The sequence below is a fragment of the Tupaia chinensis genome, unplaced genomic scaffold, assembly GCF_000334495.1.
Source record: "Tupaia chinensis unplaced genomic scaffold, TupChi_1.0 Scaffold144142_1, whole genome shotgun sequence".
Taxonomy (NCBI): Eukaryota; Metazoa; Chordata; class Mammalia; order Scandentia; family Tupaiidae; genus Tupaia; species Tupaia belangeri.
The window spans coordinates 89,954-112,226 of NW_006203997.1; the positions used below are offsets into that span (position 1 = coordinate 89,954).

At 41.4% G+C, this 22,273-nt stretch overlaps 1 long non-coding RNA gene across 1 annotated transcript; it reads left to right on the plus strand.

Moving 5' to 3' along the window:
• The first annotated feature begins 1,294 nt into the window (after window positions 1-1,294).
• Window positions 1,295-22,272, plus strand: LOC102481666 (uncharacterized). Its single transcript, XR_337054.3, has 3 exons — window positions 1,295-1,501; window positions 2,052-2,142; window positions 22,204-22,272. It is a non-coding gene; the product is annotated as an uncharacterized LOC102481666 (long non-coding RNA).
• Window position 22,273: the final 1 nt, after the last annotated feature.

A 22,273-nucleotide genomic window follows, 5' to 3' on the forward strand; every position in this document is an offset into this window, starting at 1 on the left:
GAAAGTACAAACACAGCATTCTGTTATCTTTCAAAAAGCTGCACTACTCTTCTCTATGGGCCTTTGTCCATCACTTACAAGCTGTGTAGGCAGCAGATCTCATGGGCAAATACTTTTATTCTGAGCCCTATACTGACCAAATGGGCCAAAGGAGGTTTATTTTACTTTTTATTTTATTTAAGAGGTTTTTGCCTTAAGGGTGCCAGGGCTGGCCAGAGAGAGAGAGACAGAGGCAGTAAGAGGGGAAAGTAAGAAATCACGAGGTGTGTGTGGGGGGGCAGTCAGGCTGCAATCCCTTTTCCTCCATTCTCCTAGGGGGATCTTGGGCACGCTTTCGGCTGAATTTCAAGTCACTGGTGGGAGATTCCAACCGGAGACCAGGTGGGAATCCATCCAGGTAGCTGCTGCGCCGTCTGTGCGCCGTCCGCTGGCCCCTGGCTAAATGTGGTTTAAATACCTCCGGAATTAGCATGAAATACTGAGGCCGAGGTCGCTAGAAGCTAGGGATTGCTCAGAAGTACTACTATAGGAACACCAGCCAGATGAGACAGAACGAGCTGGGCACAAGGATGGGTGCAGTTTTATACACTTTAAGTCATTTAGTCCTTCTGTCCACTCTAATCGGAGGTCTTAGTCTCATTGTATCGAGGGGAAAACCTGAACCTGTGAGGATCCGACAGTGGCAGATTAGGGATTGGAACCAAACTTGGTCCGGAGCCTCGGAACCTCAACTAACCACAACTCACTGGCCTTGCCGGCCCCTCCTCCACCAGCCTCCCCCACACCACCCTCCTCCCCACCACACTGAGGAACAGCGCAGGGCACCTGCCTCCGCAGCACCCCCCCCCACACCCCCCCCCCAACCGCCCTCGCCCTCTGCGCTGTCCCGGGTCCTACGGAAGTCCTGACAGCGGCCATTGCAGAAGGTTCTGCAAAGAGAGAGGCAGAGGAAATCCAGCATCCAGCCGGCGGTCACGGCCTCAGCCTTGGCCATGAGACCCGAGCCCTCCTCCTCCTCCTCAGGGGTCCAGACCTGCATCTGGCACTCAAGCTGCTCCTGGCACTCGAACTGCTCCTGGTTGTCTTTCGTCCTCTGGCCTTCAGCTCCTCTGCCGGGTCTGCATCCTTTAACGTCCGCATACCCTCGGGGCTCAGAGCCGTTGAGGAAAGCCGTTGACAATGTGTGCTGGTGCTGGAGGATGCGAGGTGTGGGTGGCTTCGGCTCGCGGGAGACCACCAATCATATCTGCAGGATGGGGCAGTGGCTCCAACTTGGCTTCTGATTGGCCAAGGTCTGTTTCGCTTGCAGACTTTGAATTTCCCGCCAGTCTGGGGCCAGAGCTTTGCTAGGTGTACTGGTGAGATCCCACCGACTGGGGCGAGAGGCGAGGACGCAAGGGGGCTGCTTTATTTGTGTAAAATGCAACCTGGACTGGAACAACAACATGGTTGGTTAAAATGGAAATGCATTTTGCATGCAGTGTACTTCCAGAAGAGATGGGTAATTAGAACTAGTCACCATTGGTTTAGTGTAACGCTTTTTGACGCTAGTATTTAACCCAACTGCCACAGGATCGAGTGCCACAACTGTGTTCCAACCAACTGGCATCTCTGTTTGTTCAAATCAATAGACATAAGAGTCAGCCCAAGAACTTATTAAAATACAAATCACTGCCCCACCCCGACTTTCTGCTCTGTAGGTCTGGTTTGGGATCCCTGACATTGCACGCTTACAGTTTCCTATGTTCCCAGGTTCCGATGTTGAGGCTGCTTGTCTGGGCACTATATTTTGAGAATCACTATTCTTTAATGTGGAATCACATGACTCATGGGGGTACCTAGACCCAAAGTCAGAAGATAAACTTATCTACAAGCATAGGTATGACAAAATCAATATAAGAAACAAAATGCCTTGACAGTCTGGCTCCAATCTCTTGGTAAATATGCACATATCCGCATGAAGAATCGGATTTATGAGATCTATACTGTTGGAAAATGCTTCAAAGAAACAAATCACTTCCCATGGACTTTCGAATTATGTTTTCTAACAGGTGGAATGAAGAAAAACACCATCATTCTGTAGTAGGTGGAGATGCTGGCAGGAAGACCAGGTCAACAGATGTATTAGAAATATGAACTAAGGTACCTACCATGATTATTTTTGTAATCTGGTTAGTTAATAAACAGTTACTGCTTTTGAACTTTAAAAAAAGTCTTTAAAATAGTAACACATTCGACATTACCAAAGCCTTTATGTATTTTAATTTTACACAGTTCTGATTATTGTCTTTAGGACTATGTAGTTTCAATGTTGAGTTATTGGGACCATTATGAATGCCTAAATTGGAATGTCCCCTGTGTGACTTTGGATAAGTCATGGCTCAGTTTTCTCTTCTGAATATTGAGGATAATAAAACCTACATCATATACCTGTAGGGAATATTAAAGGGTTGGAGAAAGGTAAACAGTTTAAAAGAAAGTCAAGTACACACTAAATAATCAATTACTATTAATAGAGAAGTATATTCACACTGGCTGGAAAGAGGATGATGCTTCCAAAGGTTTTTGTTTGTTTGTTTGTTTGTTTGTTTTTAAGTTCTAATGGTCTCTTGGAAGCAAGTTTTGTTGTGCAAAGAATACAAAGAATTGGGGTCAGGAGGTGGTGTGGTGGTTAAGGGCACTGGGTTCCCATATGGCCGACCTGGCAGCTTGCTTTCTAATTCTCTCTCTCTCCCCCCTTCTCCTTCTCCCTTTCTCTCTCCCTCTCCCTCTCTGCTCAAATTAAAATAAATAAGTAAAGTCAAATAAAATAAATTTTAATATAATGATAATAATACAAAGAATTGGGAATAGAGGCTAAAATAACATGGACGAGGGAATAATACAAAGAATTGGAGATACAGGCTAAGATAATAGGGGTTAGGGAATATTGGGAACCTAGTGTTATGAATTGCTTTCCTGGGTTCCCCCCAAGATTATATGCTGAAACTCTAACCTACAATTGGATGGTATTAGGATGTGGCCTTTGGGAGGTCATTATAAAAGGGCCCTCATTATAGGATTCATATTATTATAAGAGGAGGAGGAGCACTGGTGTATGTGTGTGCTCTCCTTCTCCTCTCTGCCATGTGAGGATACAACAAAAAGCCATCTGCAAACCTGAAAGTGGACCCAGACCCTTGGCCTGTAGGTATCTTGATCTTGGATTGGACTTCAGGATCCAGAAGTGTAAGAGATAAATTTCTATAGTTTCAGTCACATAGCATAAGGAATAACTTGCAAATATTTTCTTCCATTCCAAGGGTTGTGTTTTCACCCTAATTAGTGTTTCCTCTGCTGTGAGGAAATTTTTTAGCTTAATGTAATCCCACTTGTCTACTTTTGGGATGATTGCCTATGGTTTAGGGATCTTATTTAAGAAATCTTGGCCTGCTCTAATATTTTCTAAAGTTTTTTTTTTTTTTTTGAGAGGTTTTTCACTGTAGGGCACGTGCGCTCGCCAGACAGACAGAGAGAGACAGAGACAGAAAGCGAGAAATCACCCCTCCGGGACACACAGTGTGGTCGACTATGTGGGAGTCCAGCGACATAGCCATTATGCTAACTGCTGGTTCTCTATTTTCTAAAGTTTTTCTACACTTTTTCCTAATTGTACTTGTTCAAGACTTTCTATTTAAACCTTCAATCTATTTTGAGTTGATTCATGGTGAGAGATAGGGGTCCAGCTTCACTTTTCTGCAGTTGGATATCCAGTTCTTCCAGCACCATTTGCTGAAAAGAATTTTCTCCATCTCCTTGTCTTATACCCTTTGTCAAAGATCAGTTAGCTGTATGATCTTTTTTCTAGATTCTCTATTTTGTTCCATTGATCCTTTTGTGCATGATTTCTGTGCCAGTACAATGCTATTTTGATGATCACTGCTTTGTAATAAGTATTAAAGTCAGGTAGTAAGATGCCTCCTATTTAGTCTTTCTTTTTTTAGAAGAATTATTTTATTTAACTTTATTATTTATATATTGTATATTAATTTGACCAGAGAGGGACTGAGTGAGAGATAGAGAGGGGGAGTGAGAGAGAAAGAGAAAGCGAGAAAGCAAGCTGTCAGGTCCAGGACTTGAACCATGGTTGGCCATATGGGAGTCCAATGCCCTTAACCACCATGCCACCTGCCATCCCTGCCTTCTATTTATTCTTATGACACAGTATTACCTTGACAATATGGGATCCTTGACTATCCCGGACCAATTTTATCATTGTTTTTTCTCTTTCTGTGAAGAATGTCTCAGGTAACTGAACAACTATTTAAAAATTATTCATCAGACAATAGATTGATATCTAGACTATATGGGGAACTTAAGTAGCTCACTCATAAAAAATGAATAATCCAATTTCAAATAGACAAATGGATTGTATAGACAACTCTTTATGGAAGACTTATGAATGGCCAAGAGGTGTATAAAAATAATGTTCAAAGTCTCTTGTTATAAGGAAAATGCAAATTAAAACCAAAATGAGTTACCATTTAACCCCAATTAGAATGGCTAGGACACAAACAAAGAAAAAGAAAGAAAGGATGATGGATGCTGATGTGGCTGTGTTGAAAAGGGAACCCTCTTACACTGTTGGTGGGAATATTAATTAGTTCAACCTTTGTCAAAAACAATATGAATGTTTCTCATAAACCTACAAATAGAACTTCCATATGACCCAATAATCCCACTCCTTCGTATTTACCCAAAGGATAGGAAAACACTCAATTGGAAAGACACTTGTGCATCCATGTTTATTGCTAAAACATAGAACCAACATAAGTGCCCCCAAACTGATGAATGGGCTGAAAAATTGTGGCATATCTATACTATGGAATATTGCACAGGTATAAGAAAAAATGAGATCTTATCGTTGGACTTAAAATGGATGAATATAGAAGATTTCATGTTAAGCAGAGTGAGTGAGACTTTGAAGGATGCACACTGCATGTCCTCACTCAAGTTGTACTGAGTGCCTGTACTTTATGGCAGAGGTTGAGAGATTTGAAGATGTGATGTAGGAGAGGATGGTTGTGGATGCTAACTACTGGAAGGTGGAAAAGTGGTTGTTAGCGAGTTGGTGGTAGAGGGTGGGTGTAAGATGCAAGGGGAGGAAACATTTGCCAGATGGCAAATTGCAAGAAAAAAAATTTTTAACCAAAAAGTAAATAAATAAATGAAAATAGGCGTAATAAATAAAGAAATGATGAAAAAAGAAAGTTCCCCTATCAATATGAATTTTGCTGTAATTGAAGCAAAAACAAAACACCACATTTATGGTAAAGCTTGGTTCGAAGTGAAATAATGGATATATTACACTAAGTTCATGGGGACAATGTCCAATAGAAATCAGTAAATTACAAATAGATAACTCCTTTGAGGAAGGGACCAGAAATGGGATCAGCAGATGTCACAATGGTTATGTTGCTGGGCTCCCATGTAGTCAACTGTGGTTTGAATCATGGACCCAGAGGTTAAAACTCATGCCAGGCACGTGGGTGTGCATACCCAAATCCTGAAAGGAGATCAGAGAAGGGACTGCAGCATGGCCATCCTCCCTGGCAAGTGATTTCTTGCTTTCTATCTCTCTGTCTCTGTCTTTCCAGTGAGTGTGCCCTATAGCAAAAATCTCTCCAAAAAATAAAAGAATGAACCAGACAGTGTTGACGATGATGTCTACAGCAGCGGAACATTCACACGGACTTGTTACCCAAAGTTAATCTGGGTTATTCCCTAATTGAAGAGGACTGATGATTGACAGTAGAAACAATAGCCAATGCCATAGGCATCTCAATTGCTTCAACTTACACAATTCTGACAGGAAAATGAAATTGAGCAAATATTGGCTCAGTGGGTACCAAAATCGTTACACCAGAAGAGCTGTAGACAAAAGCTTTTTCTTTTTAAGGTTTTTGCCATAAGGTGCATGTGTTCACAAGAGAAACAGAGAGAAAGAGTGAGAGGGATAGTGAGAAATCATCCTCCCAGTGGGGTTGGGGGGTGGGGAATGGGTACACTGCAATCCCTTCTTCTCCATTCTCCTCCTAGGATTTTGGGTACACAGATACATGTGCCCAGCATGTTTTCCAAGCCACCAGGTCCAGGACTCAAACTGTGGTCAGTCATGTGGAAGTCCAGTGCCTTATCCAGCACGCCACCGGCTGGTCCCTGAATGCAGAGCTTATAATGGACATTTTAATAAGTAGGATAAGATTCTGAAACATTCCTTTGAAGAATTGTTTTTCTTTTTTTAAAAAAAATTTGTTTTATTTTTTAAATAATTATTTTATTTAATTTTATTTACTTATTATTATTTTAAAAAATTTGACCAGAGACGGGGAAAGAGAGAGAGAGAGAAAGTGAGAAAGCAAGCCACCAGGTCTGGGACTCAAACTACGGTCAGCCCTTTGGGAATCCAGTGCCCTTAACCACCAAGCCACCTTTCAGCCCCCTTCTTTGAATCATTGTAACAGGGGATGCTACATGGCCAGTACAATCCTGAAGACAAATAACAATCAAGCAATGGCTATTAAGAGGTGGAAGTGATCCAGTCAAGGCAAATGCAGAGTAGTCAAGAGCAATAGTTTTGGGGGATGTTAAAGGCAGTTCTATCTATTTATTTCATTTTAATTTTTTTAAAGAGATTTTGGCTATAGGGTGTGTGCACTCACTAAAGACACAGAGAGAGACAGAGAGATAGAATGCAAGAAGTCAACTCCCGGGGGATTGGCCATGCTGCAATCCCTTCTCCTCTAGTCCTTTCGGGGTTTAGGGCACGCACACAGTGCCTGGTGTGAGTTTCAAGCCACTGGTCTAAGACTCAAACCATGGTCTACCAGCTCTCCAACCACTATGCCACCTGCTGATCCCACTTAAGGCATTTTGTTTTAAATTGACATTCTGGAAGGCCGCAAAACAGTACTTATGCCTTCTACAAGAGTATTTTGAGAATGTTACTGAAGCTTTAATAGAAAAATGATCAAAACATCTTCACCAGACAGTACTTTTCCACCACAGCAAGACTTCTGCTCATTCCTCTCATCAAACGAGTAATTTTTTGAGAATGGAAAATCAGTAGATATCCTCTAGGGTTCTGATTTGGCTCCTTTATTTATTTTTGTTTCCTAATATTAAAAGAAAACAAAACATTTTTAGGGCCAGTTCCATGGCCTAGAAGTTAAGACAGCTAGATCCCACGTGGCCAACCATGGAGTTTGAATCCTGGACCTGACGGATTAAGAAACATGTCAGTTGTATGTGCACACAAGCCAAAAACCCTGAAAGGAGGGAGAGATGGAGAAGGATCTGCAGTGTTACCATTTCCTATTGGAGCATTCTCTCCTCTCCTTCTCTATCTCTGTCTCTGGCAAGTGCACATGCCCACTAGTAAAATACTAAATTTACTTATGCCTTCTTATTTTATTTATTTATTTATTTATTTATTTATTTTACATTCATTCACTGAGCATCATCACAGCATATAAAATGTGATTTTTCCATCCAGATTACACTGCATATTGGCCTAATCATACATATTATCACTGACAAATAATTTTCCATTTCTTGTTTCATATATATTTGTATATATATTTTCCCCCTATTTTTTTTGGGGGGGGAGAGATTTTTGCTATAGGGGGCGTGTGCTCGCCAGACAGACAGAGAGAGACAGAGAGACAGAAAGCGAGAAATCACCCCCCGGGGGGGATGGTCACGCCGCAATCCCTTCTCTTCCATTCTCCTCTCGGGATCTTGGGCATGCATGCACACGCGCCCGGTGTGAGTTTTAAGCCACCGGGTCTGGGACGCGAACCACAGTTGACTACGTGGGACTCCGGCGACATAGCCATTACGCTAACTGCTGGTTCCCCATTTTCCCCCTATTTTTCACCCCTGCCATTTCCCACCCTCCTCCCACACTGTCTCTCATGTCTACAGTTGCTTTCCATTCCTTCCCCCTCCATATTTTATCGATTTACAAAATATCATAATTAATCTATTTTCTTTTTTATTTTTTAGGATTATTTTATTTAACTTTATTTATTTAAATTTGATCAGAGAGGGACAGAGTGAGAGAGAGAGAAGGAAAATGAGAAAGCAAGCCACCAGGTCCAGGACTCGAACCATGGTTGGCCACGTGGGATTCCAGCACCCTTAACCACCATGCCCCTGCTGTCCCCATTAATTAATCTATTTTCAATAGCACATTCAGCTGATATATACATATCTGTGAACACATGCCTGACTTAAGGTATGAAGCATTGAGTAAAATAAATATACTATAAAGTAGCACCTACCTGATGCTATATAGTTTACTGCAGTCATTAAATAGGTATTTTTTAACATAGTTGCTTAATTTTTTTTCTTTTTTTTTTTTTTTTTTGAGAGTTTTTTGCTATAAGGTGCGTGAGCTCATTAGAAGGACAAAGAGAGACAGAAAGACAGAAAGGGAGAAAGGATGTATGGCCACATGGCAATCCCTTCTCCTCCATTCTCTTGGGATCCTGGGCACAAACTCACTCATGCCTGGGTGTGAGTTTAAGCCACTAGGCCTTGGACTGGAATTGCTTTCAACTACATGGAAGTCCAGTGACCTAGCTATTACACCAACTGTTGGTCCCGTGTTTTGTAATTTCAAGAAAAGCAATTTTAGCTTTAATAAATCGAAATTTAAAAGGTGCTAAGAGAGCTTTGCTTAAAACTTAAAGCCAGGAAACAGGTTAAAATTCTGTTCAAATAGTAGGTGCATGAACTTATCAATAGCTCAAGACAAGACAAAGATCCTTAAATCTGGAAAACAAAGCATAGAAGAAAATCACTATTTTAGTCAATAGTCATAAAATTCTATTTCACCAGTTCAGTTTCACATACTTCATATTCTGTTGTGGTTTGATCTTCCTGATTAAATTCTGGGATAAAATATTCAACTCCAGACTTGTCCCTACTAAGTTGGCCATCTTCTCAGTTTTTGAACTCTTCTTTTTTTTTGTATCTGTATTTAATTTTCCTGGTATAGTGTTCCCTGGAGAACTTGGAGATCCAGTCTGGTTTTGTGAAATTCTTTCAGGTTTTGTTTATCTGAGAATGCTCTTATCTTTTCTTTCCACATGAAGGAAAATCTTGCCAGGTACAGTCTTCTTGGTTGAAATTGCTTTTCCTTTAGTACTCTGAATAGATTTTCCTATTCTTTTTCACTCACATTGTTTCCATTGAGTGGTCTGCTGTTAGCCTGATGGGCTATCCTTTGTAGATAACTTGATGTTTCACTCTTGCCAATCTTAGTATCTTCTCTTTGTCTGTGGTTTTGGTCTATCTGGCAATAATGTATCTTGGAGAAAAATCTTCTTGGGTTGATTCTATTTAGGATCCTTTGTATTTCTTGGGACTGGATCTTTGAATGCCTAAGTTTGGAAAGTTTTTTTCCAGGATTTCATGGAATAGGTGGTCAATGCCCTTATTAGTCTCCTCACCTTTGGAATACCAATTATCTGGATATTTGGATGTTTAATGGTATCTAGTATTTCTCATATATTGCTCTCATTTTGGGGGGCTATATTCTCAGTCTTTGTGGTGGATTTTTCTAAACCAGTGTTTCTATCTTCTACATCTGAGATTTGATCCTCTGTATGATCTAGTCTACTTTTAATACTTTCAAAGGAGGTTTTGATTTCTTGGATTATAGCCTTCATCTCTAACAGCTCCGTTTGATTTTTTTTTATGATATGTATTTCCTCTTTCAGATTATGCAAGAACTTCCTCACCTCTTTTTTCTTGGAGGAGAGGTATTCTTTTCCCTTGGAGGAGAGGTATTTTCTGGCTTTCTCATATTTCTTGTTTCTCTGTGGTGATTTCTGGTCATCAGATGAGTTGTGTGTTTCTTCCTAATTCTTGAAGTTCAGTCTGAGCATTCAGAGGCGTGCTTGAGAAGGTGATCTGAAATCTCTCTTCTATTCCATCTTTGTGTGTCAGATTCAGTGGGAAATGAGAAATATTGTGTCCCTAATAGTAATCAGTTATTTGGATACTGTTCACTTAGATCTGCCTAGACATTCAGTTCATGGAGACTGAGCTGTCAAGGGATGCAGTTAAAAGAAAAAGGAAAAGAGAAGAGAACAAGAGGAAAGAAGGGGAAAAAAACTATAAAAAATAAAAAAGATGATAAAATAATTTTATATTTTAATTTTAAAAGACAAAAAATGAAAATCATGCAGTCCGCATGCACGACACACGAAAGCAATATTTCACAGCTGATGTTCAGTAGCCATCTCAGAATGGACCTTGGTTTGTGCCTCTCCTAGAAGGGAGTGGGAAAGGTGTGAATTACCAAGTTAAAGGAGGGGCTCGAGAGCCCAGAAAATACTTTACCTTAAAAAAAAAAAAATTAAGACACACAGAGAAACAGAGATAGAGCGAGATGGAGAGAAGGAGACAGAGGTTGCCCTACCAATCTAGAAATAGATCTGGAAGAAGTCTCGTCAGAAAGTCTTCATTTTTAGTCCCTGAAAGCAATATTTCACAGCAGAATTTCAGTAACTGTCTCAGAATGGGCCTTGGTTTGTGCCTCTCCTAGAACGGAGTTAAAAAAAAAAAAGTTTTAATTTGCACTGTGGTATCCCTCGTCAATAATGTAAATAAGATTGCATTGATATGGTTCAATTCCCAGGACACTCAGTTCTTTAAGGATGGACTAAATGGCTAGTATTATTGCTTACACAAGTGTCTTGAATCTGATGGAACTTATATTGAGAAATAAAGTTTTTATTTTTTAGGTTTTTCTTTAAGTTTATTTATTTCTTCCATGAATTAGAGAGAGAGACAGACAGAAAGAGGTAGTACCCCCAATAGAGTCTTAATATCACAGTTCACTCCCAGCTTTCAGCCAGCCCTAGATCGTGGGCAGGCTTGTCCCCAGAATACTCATGTGAGATTGCCTGGAACACTGTCACATTTTACTCCTGTCCTGTCTTCTGACTCCTTTATTTTTATCTTTACATTTCGTGTTTTTCCTATTTCCTTTGGAAATCTTTTTATTGAGTATTTATTAGGTAAGTGTACTGTGCTAGAATGGTGCATAGTAAACATAAAGATATTTTCTTTTTCCATAAATATAACACAAAGACATAAGAATTACACACACATACACACACACACACACACACACACAGAATACATAAATATTAGACTAATAGGACAGTGACCCCAATAGGATTCTGGTCAAGAGAGAGAGTCTTAAGTGAGATTTCAGTAAGAAGATTTGAGCAGAGTAGGAAGAACCGGGTGTGAAGTGATTTTTTTTCGCAGGGGAGGGGTTTGCCAGAGGGTGTGTGCACAAGCCAAAGAGAAACAGAAAGGAGAGCAAAAAATCACTCCCTGAGTTGATGGTCAAACTGCAATAGAGATTTTTGGGCATGCCCACAACGTGCCCAGCATAATTTCTTTTTCTTTTTCTTTTTTTTGGAGAGGTTTTTGTTATAGGGCATGTGTGCTTGCCAGACAGAGAGAGACAGAGAGACAGAAAGCAAGAAATCACCCCCCAGAGGGGATGGCCACACCGCAATCCCTTCTCCTCCATTCTCCTCTTGGGATCTTGGGCATGCACACACGCACATGTGCCTGGTGTGAGTTTAAGCCACTGGGTTTGGGACTTGAACTGCAGTTGACTACATGGGAGTCCAGCGACATAGCCATTACGCTAACTGCTGGTCCCCTCAGCATAATTTCTAAGCCACCCGATCCAGGACTCAAACCATGGTCAGCCATGTGAGTGTCCAGCACCTTAACTGCTGTATCACCTGTCAGCCCTGTGAAATAATTTTTAAATCAGTTTTTTTTTGAGAGGATTTTGCTATAGGGCATGTACGCTCACCAGAAAGAGAGAGACAGACAGAGATAAAGTGAGAAATCACCCCCCAAGGGGTATGGCCATGTCGCAATCCCTTTTCCTCCATTCTCCTCTCGAGATCTTGGGCACGCATGCACACACGCCCGGCATAAGTTTAAGCCACCGGGTCCAGGATTTGAACCACGGTCGGCTAAATGGGAGTTCAGCGACATAGCCATTACTCTAACTGCTGGTCCCTTCAATCAGTTTTTTTAGAGAGTGTATTAATAGTAGTTTTGTTGTCCTTCCAAACTGTTCACAACCTTGGCTGTGAATCAAATTTTTTAGTTGGTTAAATTAGACTTTATTCACTGAATCAGAATTTCTAGGCTCAAGGCTCAAGCATTTGTGTTTTTCACAACATAGCCAGAGGATTCCACTACAGAACTGGGGTTGCTGACTAACAAACCATATGAAACAAATCACTCTACTTGGGGGTGGTGGACACAATATACAGAGGTTTTGTAAAGTTCATGCAGAAATGAAATTGAAGTTTATATTTATTTGGGTACAAAAACTTCTTGATATTTTTGTATAGTTTTTTTTTTTTATATAATATGCATTTTTGTGAATTTTCTAAGCCCTTCCATGCAATACTGGTAAAGAAGCACACTCCTACTTAAGACTTCTCCCCTTTTCAAAATCAATAAATTAATACTGAGGCCAGAAATGACGTTTAGAATTAAAATGAAACAGGTTCTAGGAAGAAAATATTATTGGACCAACAGGTGGCATGGCAGTTAAGGTGCTGGACTCCCTCATGACTGACTGTGGTTTGTGTCCAGGACCTGGAGGCTTGAAACTCACAATGGGCATGTGTGCAAGTGTGCCCGCAGTCCCAAGAGGAGAATGGAGGAGAAATGTCTAAAAAAAAAAAAAAGAAAAGAAAAAAAAGAGGGAAATACCTTTAATAGAAAGCTAGAATCCAGGATTGACTCTCCACGACTATTTTTTTTTTTGCTTTATTATTTTTTTAAAATACCTTCTAGTATATGCCTTTAAGAAGTCACTGATTAGCCAATATTTTTAATAAAATGCATCTGCCAAACATGAAAGCAATAATTCTGTGTGAGAGTTAAAGAATATGACCATAAACAGCTGGGGCCCTAGAAGGAGAATCCTGTTTCTACCTTTTACTCTCTAGAGATAACGCAACCCTGGACAGAACAGTACATCCTGGTAATGTTTTTACTCTGGAATAAAAAAGTAAGGAGAACTGGCTTGACCACAACAGGATTGAGAACTAAAATCACTGACAGCCCCAACTTATTAAAGCAGCACATACGTTACATATGTGATTTTTAACTTTCTGGGAACCACATTAAGAAAAGTAAAAAGGGGGCCCAGCAAGTCGTGTGGTGGTTAAGGGAGGTGGGCTCTCACTTGGCCGCCAATGGTGCGGGTCCTGGAACTGGTGTCTTGCTTCTTCACTTTCTCTCTCTCTCTCTCTTCTCCCTTTTTGGTCATTTAAAAATAAATAATTACTTAAAGTTAAATAAAATAATTCTTAAAAAAAAATAAAAAGGGGCCGACTCTGTGGCCTGGTTAAGGGAGCTAGTTCCCACCTGGCGGACCCAGTGGTTCAATTCCTGAACCATCTGGCTTGAGAAACAGACCGTGTGTGTGTGTGTGTGTGTGTGTGTGCGCGTGTGTGTGTGTGTGTGTGCCCCCAAACCCAATAGGATGGAGAAATAGAGGGAAAGGGATTGCAGCCTATTTCCTATGGGAGTGCTTTCTCTCTGTGTCTTTCTCTTTCTAGTCAGTGTGCGTGCCATCTGGAAACTTTTTTCTAAAAAATGGGCGAAATTAATTTTAATGTCATAGTCTATTTAATTCAACATACCCAAAATTGTATAATTTAAAATGGAACCAATATAAAAATTATTGAGCTACTTTACACTAAAAATAGGTCTTTGAGGGACCGGCAGATTGCATAAGGGTTACGTCGCTGGATTCCACGTAGTCACCCACAGTTTGAGTCCCAGATGCCTCATCTTAAAACTCACACTGGGCGCATGTGCGTGTGTGGCCAAAATCCTGAGAGGAGAATGGAAGAGAAGAAATTGCAGTGTGGCTATCCCTCAAGGGGGTGATTCTTTGCTTTCTGACTCTCTTTCTCTCTGTCCCTTCAGCGAGTGCACATGCTCTATAGCAAATACCTCTCTCTCTTAAAAAAAAAAAAAAAAAAAGAAAGAAAGAAAGAAGGTCTTTGAAACCCCATGCACCTGGGCATAGTTTACTCTACTCAAATAGCCACATGTGGTTAGTGACAAGTGGATTGGGCAGACCATACTGTACAGTTTGAATTTCAGGATCTGGAGTCAGAGATATTTATTTCTAGTTCCTTATCCTTGAGCAAATTGATTAAAGACACTACTCCTACATTCTTATGTGTAAGTTAGAACAATAACACCTGCTTTAAACCATCGCTAGGGGACCAGCAGTAAGCGTAATGGCTATGTCACTGGACTCCCACATAGTCGACTGCGGTTCGCGTCCCGTACCCAGTGGCTTAAACTCACGCCGGGCGCATGTGCGTGCGTGCCCAAGATCCCAAGAGGAGAATGGAGGAGAAGGGATTGTGGCATGGCCATCCCCCTGGGGGGTGATTTCTCGCTTTCTGTCTCTCTGTCTCTCTCTGTCTGTCTGGTGAGTGCACGCGCCCTATAGCAAATACCTCTCCAAAAAATAAAAAAATAAACCATCGCTAGATGGGTTAAGGACTCAAACAGTTGTGATTGCGGATGGTCTTATCCCAGCGTTAACTTTCATGGAGCCGAATGAAAATCAGACTCGTCTGAATGTTTGTATTCATTCTCTCTTTCACTGAGTAGCTTTGTGTGACCATGTGCATGATTCCTCTCTGCCTGTTTTGTGTCTTACTGGAAATAATGGTATCAAACTGAGAGTGTTGACCAAAGGGTGAAATTGGGTAATACATGTGGAAATGCTCTCTAAACCCTCAATAACCATTTCCTAAAGTGGAACCTAGGACTTTCATAGAGGATATGATTCGGAATTTAAGAACAGTGGGAATCGTGGTGGTGGTTACCTGATTGTATGAGAACTCAGGACTGGGCCCAGCCTAGTGGCGTAGTCAGTAACAAACTGCACTGTTGTGCTGGAAGCCAAATGGCCCACCCCAGGTTTGGCTTTCCATTGGGCCTAAAACTTGCTGAATGAGAGCATGCATGTCCAAGATCCTGATGAGCTAGAGGGCTAGGAGCTTCTCTCCTTCTCTCGTGCATTACTGTGAATAAAATAATAAATTGAAAAAATAAACCTCATAAAATCATTCACGGAAAATGGTTGGATTTTTGTACTTTTAAATTATTCGAAATAGGTTTGGCTCTGTAGCACAGTAGAAATGCTGCTGCTCAAATAAACTGAATCTGCTCAGAGAATCTGGATCCTACACGGTGACCATGTTTCAAATTTCCCATCTGGTCAGCCTAAAACACCTGGCACAAGTGCCCACACTCTGGAAAATCAGAGGAAGGGGATTGTGTCATGACAAATCCTGTGGAGAGTGCTCGTCTCTCTCTTTTTTTCCTCAGTATCACATCAACTTGTCCTATCATGAATAAAGAAAAAATTTACTTGTGATAGCACATACAAGATAGGGGAGAGGAAAGCAGGCTTGGCAGGGTCCAGTCATGCTGTGATTCCTTTCCCATACCCTCCAGCAACTCAGGATCTTGGGCATGAGTGAACGCGATTGATGTACTTTCAAGCTGAACTCGGGATCTGAACTTGTGGCTTCCAGCAATGTAGTTCAGTTTGCTACCAATTGTGCCATCAGGCTAGGTGAAGGATCACGAATTTCTGAGTGGAAAATAATGTCCAATGTATTCCACAACTTATCATTGCACTTTTAATCACAGGACAGCCTATCTAATTACTATATCAACAAACATACTTTGGGAAATGCTGCTGTAACAACTAAACAAATACCTGCAGATACCAGTGATTCAGTTCATGCCATGATGTCTAAAAGCTATAGAAAACTCATCCCCTGACCCATTTCATCATACCCTCCTCCTGGATGCATTTTCTTTATCTGAGTTACATAAGACCATCCTTTCCTGGTATTCCTCACACCTCACTAACCACTTCTTCAGATTCCTGGTTGGCTATTCTTGCTAAATTCTAAATGTTGGTGTGTCTTGAGCCTCAGTATTCAAACCTAATCTCTAGTCTCACTGTCCTCATTCCCTACTTGATCTTATCTACTCCCATTGTTTAACATCATCTAGATCCAGGGGAGACCCAAATGTAAATCTTGCTCTCCACTATTTCTACTGAGCAACCCTGCATCACTGCGGGGCTGATTATGCATCAGATGTGGCAGGTCCAAATACAACTGTCACCCCATTAAACTAGACCCTCGTCTTGTCTTCCTCAGTCTTCCTCATCTCAGTAAATGGCACCACCTTTCACTCGGCCAATGAATTGGGCCAATAACACAGGTCCTTGGTTCAGTTCTTTATCTCACGGATCACATCTAGGTCTTCAATAGCTTTGGTCCACTCTGTCTTCTAAGTAGATCCAGAATCTGACTGCTTCCTATCTTCGTCTTTACCCTCATCTCTCATTTGGACCACCAAATAGCCTGATGATGGATCTTCAGGTCAAGCTTCCATGCTTGACCTGCCATGATCTAATTGATGGAGTAATCTGCAAATTATCCTAAAATGTAAGCCAAACTTGTCATTCACCTTCTTAAAACCTACAGTGATTTCTGATCACTCTTAGGGTCAAATCCAAACTCCTTACTAAGGTCCAAAAGGTCTTACATGATCTTAACCCTATTCGGTTTCTAATTGTAGCTTTCAAAATTCTGCAATAGCTATTCTGGCTTTCCTGCTATTCGTTAAACATGCTAATCTTCTTCCTTCCCCAGAGACATTGTACTTGCTATTTCCTGTGAGCTGATTGTTCTCTCAAATATTTGCATGCTCTCAAATATCTCTAACCCATTTCATTCAAATGGCACCTTCAGAGCAGCCTTCTTTGACTACTCCTTCTAAATATCTCCCATCTACAATACTCCGTACAACATGTATCACTAACAGATAGTGTCACACTTCAGTTTCTTTTTTGTCAGACTCTTTTACTAGTAAGTAAGATCCAGCTGGGCCAGCGGTGGTGTGGTGGTAAAGTGACTGGATACCACGTGGTCAACTGTGTGTTTCATGTCCTAGACCCACCATTTTCAAAAATACACCAGGCATGTGTATGTGTGTGCCCAATATCCCAATAGGAGAGAAGGGTGGAGGAGAAGGAATGGAAGTATGGGAGGTGCTTTCTCACTTTTCCTGTTTCTCTCTTTCTTTCTCCAGCAAACGCACATTCCCTTTGGTAATTTTATTTTTTTTAAGTAAGATCCAGGACCAATTCCAGTGCTTACTGATTAAATGCTGTGCAGAGGAAACTGAATCCTACAAGGCCAAATGCCAACCAGAGTTCTAGACCTGGCCCTGGCAGCTTACATGCCAGGCATCTGTGAATGTATTCAGAATTTCTACAAGATGTAAAACACGGGGAAAGTATTGTGGCATGGCCAGGTTCCATTGAAGGTTTTGTTTTGTTTTGTTTTGTTTTGTTTTGTTTCCTCTCTTTCTTTCCCCCATGCATGCACATACACCCTATGGCATAAGAAGAAAATAAAAAGTCAGATCCAGGCCAGCTCTATAGCACAATGGATAGGTGCTGCACAGAGGAAGCAGGATTCCACGTGAACGGTGAGGATTTGAGTCCTGGCCCCACTGCGGATCCTGACAGGAGGTAGAATTGGAGAAAAAGGATTGCCGTGTGACAAACCCTCTTGAAGAGGTGCTTCATCTCTCCCTCTCTCTCTCTTTCTTCCATGCAGACACACATGCCCTCTAGCATTCAAAAATGAAAAAAAAGAAAAGAGAGGAAAAGAAAAAAGATAGAAAGTAAGATTCATAAATAAAGGAAGGTACTTTGTCTGTCTTGTGCATGCCCTCAACTGTCCCCAGTGCCTAAAAAAGGGCCTGTCACATGGTGGGCATTTAATCAGTAGGGAATGATGTACATTAGGTTTTTCTTAGGTGTTTCTAGAGAAAAACTGATATATGAAAGAATGGAAGCATTCTCACTGTGAAATCCTTCATAGAATTTGAAACTTTTGCTCCCAAAACTAAGTGATACTCTAAGATATGCTACATATATCCACAAAAAAAGACCCTTTAGTTTTTTCTTTCTTTTTAAAACTTGCCAGAGGGTGTATGTGCTCACTGGAGAAAGGCAGAGACCAAGGAGAACAAGAAAGCACCCCACATGGGGAATTGTCACGTCGCAATCCTTTCTCCATCTCTTCTGTATTTTGAGATTTTAGGGATGCACGCATACATATAGGGCATGTATCTCAAGCCACAAGATCCAGGAATCAAACTACAGGGTTGGCCATGTGGGATCCAGCTACCCTAACCAGTAGGCCATAATCTGGCCCCAGACCCTTAGCTTTCTATCTCTGTTACTTGCTTTATAGTTGGTAAGGTCAAGTCCAGCCACACTGGTTTAGTTTACTTACATTGCTGTAACAAAATATTACTGACAAGGGCATTTATGAAGAACAAAAACGTATTGTGCACAGTTCTGGAGGCCAAGACATCCAGGATCAAGGAAGGTGTCAGCAGATCAGGTGTCACGTGAGGGCCTGTTCTCCGCTTCAGAGATGGTACTTTCTTACTGAGTCATCACATGGTGGAAGGGGCAAGGCAGCTCCCTTTGATCTCTTTTTAGAAGGACACTAATCCACCCCATGAGAGCACCTCATGATTTAATCCCTTCCCTTAAGCCCTCACTTTTTTTTTTTTTTTGAGAGGTTTTTTTGCTATAGGGCATGTGCGCTCGCCAGACAGAGACAGAGAGACAGAAAGCAAGAAATCACCCTCCGGGGGAATGGCCACGCCACAATCCCTTCTCCTCCATCTCCTCTTGGGATCTTGGGCACGCACGCACACGTACCTGGCGTGAGTTTTAAGCCCCCAGGTCCGGGAAGCGAACCGTGGTCGACTACATGGGAGTCCAGCGACATAGCCATTACACTAACTGCTGGTTCCCAAGCCCCCACATCTTAATACTGTCACATTGGGTATTAAGTTCCAACACATGAATTTGAGGAGTAGAAAACACCAACACTCAGACCACAGTATACACCTAACACTTATTACATGTATAATAGATGCCAGCAAGTTTCCTAAGTGCAATATGTGTATCAACTCACTTAATCGTCATAGCAAGTTCATCAGGCAGACCCAATTATTATCTTGTGGTTTCATAGAGGATGAGCCTACAGCACAGGGAGAGTTATTAAATCACCTGAGGCTGGAGAGTCAGTTAGCTGTTAGTAATGTAGTCACCTGGGACTTGAAACCAGGCATTTGGACTCCACATGATTTCCTCTTCTCTTTCTGAAGCCTTCCCAGAAAGCAGACATCAACCAGGGTTCATGTTCCTTGTCTTTATTTATTTATTTGAGAGGTTTTTGCTATAGGGCGTGTGTGCTCGCCAGACAGAGAGAGAGACAGAGAGAGAAAGCAAGAAATCACCCCCCAGGGGGGATGGCCGCGCTGCAATCCCTTCTCCTCCATTTTCCTCTCAGGATCTTGGGCATGCACACATACGCGCCCGGCGTGAGTTTTAAGCCACCAGGTCCAGGATGCAAACCACGGTCAACTACGTGGGAGACCAGCGACATAGCCATTATGCTAACTGCTGGTCCCTTCCCTTGTCTTTCTTAATCTTGGAGATCCACCTTCTTCCTCTTTCTCTCTGCTAAAGAACTAAAACCATGCTGATTAAGGGAAACAAAAATTACTCATAGATAAGAGGAACCTCCAGTGTTGTAAAATACAGCAGGGAGGAACCACCAGGTAACATTGTGGTTAAGGCACTGGACTCCCACATGACCGACCGTGGTTCAAATCCTGGACCCGGAGGCTTGCTTTCTCACATTCCCTCTCTGTCTCTCATTCTCTTGTTCTGTTTCTCTCTGGTCAAATGAAAAATAAAATAAATTTATATAAATAATTCTTAAAAATAAAAAAAAACTTAGAAGAAAAAAATACATCAAGTAGAATGTGCTTAACATAACTTACTGGGGATCTCAGAATACCTAAAAAAAGAGGATTTTTAATGTCTTCCAGACAAAATAATAACAAATATTTGAGATGATCATATAATAGTTACCCCGATTTAATGATTACACATTTTACTTATGTACTGAAAAGTCACATTGTACCCCTACAAAGATACAATTCTTGTAAGTTAATAAAAGCTTAAAGTCAAAATCTTAGTCAAAAGCTCCTGTGCATATCAACTTTTGCAAATGAATGAAGCAGGGCTATCAGATCCACCCACTTAATGTCTTAAGATGCCCTATTAATAATAATAAAGTTAAATAAAAATCATGCTTAAAAGAAAAAATAAGATGTCACATTAAATTATGCTTCCTCACAATATGATTGTTTCAGATGAAGGCGATTTTGTCTTGTTTAAGACCAAGTTAACTGATCCAAAGAACTTATGAGTTTTAACTTACCTCAGGTCATGGTTGTTGGAGTCAGGCATATATTATACTGTTCTCAGCCTAAGGGAACAGGTGTTTTTTTTGTAGCTGTTGTTTTGTTTTTGTTTTTGTAATTTGCTATAGGGTGCATGTATTTGCTGTGGGGAGAGAGAGACAGAAAAACAGAAAAAGGGGGGATGTGAGAAATTGCTCCCTAAGGGGGAAGACCACACCATAATCCCTTCCCCTCCAGTCTCTTCTCAGGATTTTGGGCACACATGCACATGTGCCTAGTGTGTCTCTGAAGCCACCAAGTCCAGTACTTGAACTACAGTCAGCCAGGTGGGATCCAGCTGCTTTAACCACCGTGCCACCTGCTGGCTCTGACCAAGTAGTTTTATATGGATGAGAATGCTCAAATACTTATCAGTTAAATCTCTGAAAAAAGAAAAGAAGGGGGCCACAGTCAGCACCCTTTAGGGCCTGGAGGAGGGATCTTGGCGGCGTCAAGTACGGCAGCATCAGCAGATGACTGTGTTAGACTGCGGTGCTTAGAATTCTTGCCAGGGCCTCTGCTGGACATCAGGTTCACTGCGGGCAGTCAGACTGCCTTTGCCGACTGGCTCTGCCTCTCATTAGCTGTGGGACCTAAGGCAAACATGGTAACCTCTTTGTGCCTTGGTTTCGCTCTGTGTAAAATGACAGTCACCATGGAAGTTATTGCAGAGACAAATGACCCGAAGCTAATAAAGCACTGAGAACAATATGTGGCATATTATCAGAGCTCAATGTCAGCTACTACTGGTCTTCTCCTTCATCTTGGCCCCTTCATTTTTCCTATTCTTTTAGTTCTATATAGAGTGTGTGTGCTCACCAGAGACTGAGAAAAACAGAGAGAGAGAGAGAGAGATAAAGTGAGAAACCGCCCCATGGGGTGGATGGCTGCACTGCAATTCCTTCTCCTCTAGTCTCCTCTAGAGATTTTGGGCATATGTGCACAAGTACCTGGTGTGGTTTTTAAGCCACCGAGTCTGCGACCCTAACTGTTCAGTCAGCCATGTGGGATTCAGCACCTGAAACTTCATGCCATTTGCTGGTCCTATCTTGGCTTTTTTTTTTTTTTTTAATTTTGCCAGAGCGAGTTTATACTCACTGGAAAGAAACTGAGAAAGAGTACCCTTCCCACACAGGGGAATTAAAGAGACCAAGAAAGAGTACCCTTCCCACACAGGGGAATTATCATTTTAAAATCCCTTCTCCTCTATCTCTCCCTTCCTTTGGGATTTTTAAGATGCACACACATGCACCTGGCATGTTTCTCAAATTATCATGTTACAATCCCTTCTCCTCTATCTCTCCTTTTGGGATTTTGAGCATGCACACACATGCACCTGGCATGTTTCTCAAGCCACCAGTATAGCACTTAAATGACATGGCTGTCCAAGGGAGATCCAGCTGCCTTAACTACCATGCCATGGCCTGGCCCTATCCTGGCTTTCAAACTTATTTGTATGAAATCCTTTGGGCAGCTTTGTCTTAATTACCACTATTATGAAAGGTTATATTTTCCACATCGGATTAAATCTAAGAGTTTTATTTTTTCCCTCAGGAAGGGGGATATAATCTCAAGAATGGGACAATTCAATCGGCAGAAAAGTATACATTTTCTAATGATATATATGTATATGTATGTATTTTCACCCTTTTCTTTATCCATTTAAAGCTTGTAAAAATACCTTATTTTCTGTATGAATAGACACATACGAAGGAGCACTACGAAATCACTCATGGGAAGGATGATCACCCCGCAGTGCCTCTTGAGAAGG